The sequence below is a fragment of the Merops nubicus genome, unplaced genomic scaffold (assembly GCF_000691845.1).
Source record: "Merops nubicus isolate BGI_N331 unplaced genomic scaffold, ASM69184v1 scaffold23973, whole genome shotgun sequence".
Lineage (NCBI taxonomy): Eukaryota > Metazoa > Chordata > Aves > Coraciiformes > Meropidae > Merops > Merops nubicus.
In genome coordinates this window covers 10,297-12,542 of record NW_008599914.1, presented here as the reverse complement: position 1 = coordinate 12,542, position 2,246 = coordinate 10,297, and positions in this window count along the sequence as shown.

Genomic DNA, 2,246 nt, shown 5'->3' with positions numbered 1-2,246 from the left:
AGGAATTGCAATGTTTCAGGTCCCGTGATGACCAATGCATGAGCGAGGAAGAACACTGTGTCTAGACTAATCACTAATCAGGCGTACTGCAGATTTTTCACCCCACACTTTGGTCAGAAGAACCAAGAGGGAAACAGAAGTACTTTAATTTGTTTTATTTGGTGTAGCAATCCTTACATCTTTATCTGAAGCACATGGATGCTGGGAGGGCACAGGGACAGGAGGAGCAGGCTCATTTCCAGAACTACAGTATTTTATCAACTCTGCATTGCTGAGACACTACATGAAGGCAGGTCAGAGTGCAAGGGATTGTGATATGATATAGGAGGTTTCCATATCAGTGTTGTCAAATCCAAAACACGTTAGGGACAGTTTGAAAATCTGTGGTATCAGCAAAATAATGGAGAGAGAACAGCAGAGCTCAGTCTGCACGCTGCCTTCAGCAGGGTGCCATGAGCTGCATGTCTCAGTTCACCCCACGCAGAACCCCTGCCTCCTGCGACCCTTAACACCAACATTAGGGCTATGCTGCAAAAAGAGGGATTTTTTGCTTTAACCCCTGTAGGCGGACGTGCCACTGAGGCTTCCAGCAGGCTAACACAGGGGCACTCCCAGCACCGCCAGCAGCCATGGGGAAGCCGCTGTGCTGCTCCCCAGGGCCCCCTGCCCCCAGCCGCGCAGCCCTGGCCACTCTGGCCGCCACGGGCGCAGTGACCTGGATTCGGCCCAGCCTGCTCCCAGCCTGCCTCGGCATCTCCAGGGCCTCGCCGGAAAAGCCGAGCCGAGGGAGCAGACACAAGGCATCACGGGGTATTTTTGACTGAGAGCAGCATGCAGGTTTGCTGGGGAGAAAAGTAAGTGTGACACACCAGCTGATTCAATTCCTGTGCATCACCCGCGGTCACTTCTCCCAGCTCGTCATGGACAGTGCTTTTTATGGAAAGTGTAAAATTAAAACAAACGCATATTGAATTACAGGGCTGCTTGCAAGGCAAAAATAGACCAGCGAGTAACTCAAACCTCAATTCAGCAAAAGCAAAATCACACACCGAGGTACCCATATGCTTTACTGAATCCAGGCGAAAGAGTCAAAAAAATGTTGGTCTTGCATTGAGTTGTGCTATTTCAGGCTTTATCTTTAAATGGGAACTCAGTTGCTGCCGTTATCTCCCAACCTGCTACTGAGCCTCAGCTTGTGCTTTTCCCACAGGTTTCCTACCAGGAGTCAACTGAGCACCCAAAGTCCTCAGCTTTGCACACCTGCCCTCCCCCAGGAAGTGTTCACATCCTGGAAGACAAGTATTAAAATATCAGATGCATGTTTTGCATTGTTTTTTAAGGTTTGTTGTCTTTAAACTGAATTTATATTGGTTTTAAAGGCCCTGTCATACAGTCGTGCTGGGCTTTGCTGTGAATCCATTACCCACAGTTACCCCCGACAGCTATTTCTGCACCTGAAGAAAAGCAGTGGTTACAGCACTGAACAAACATGAGTTTTCAAGAGCCGGGATGCATCAAAAACATCCAGAAAGTCTAATGCAATCACTATATGCTTGATTTTCCTGCCCTCAAGACAGGCAAAATCTGCACTCACGTCACAGTAAGTTTTATGCTGTATTCTGAGGTAGGAGGCATCTGATCTCTGATATATACTTCCCTTTGAGTTTTACCCACTGCATCACATTATTTACCTTTATATTATGTCAAATAACCATGTACGCCAACAGAAACAATAAAAGAAAACGATGCAAGGATTAACATTTAAAGGGGCACATACTGTGGATGACCGATTTTAGATTATGCACCCAGCACACAATTCCTGTGACAGACAGTGTTGAACTTTGGGAGTTTTCAGCATGCTACAGATGTCTGTAGAATGGGCAAGATTTTGCTTACCCTCAGTTGGGTGCAGTAAGAATATTCTGTAGCTCCCTTAGAACATAGGAGAGCTGTATTACTGTCACAACACTCAGCAAGATGTTGAGGGGAGCAATGGCCGTAAAGGTAGAGCTGCAGTACTCTGGGCTGTTAAGTTTGTCAACAGGTATAGGGAGTATCAAACAAGACAGATGTACAGCTGAACAAGGGAAAAGGGACACTGAATATTTCTCTTGGTGAGGAAAGATCTCGTGCATTCACATCCATGCATATTTTCCACGCATGCTCTGGAATACTGTACACAGTGGTATAACCATTCTGTTTCCTGGCATGCAACATGGGATGCATGCGTCAGACACCCTATTTTT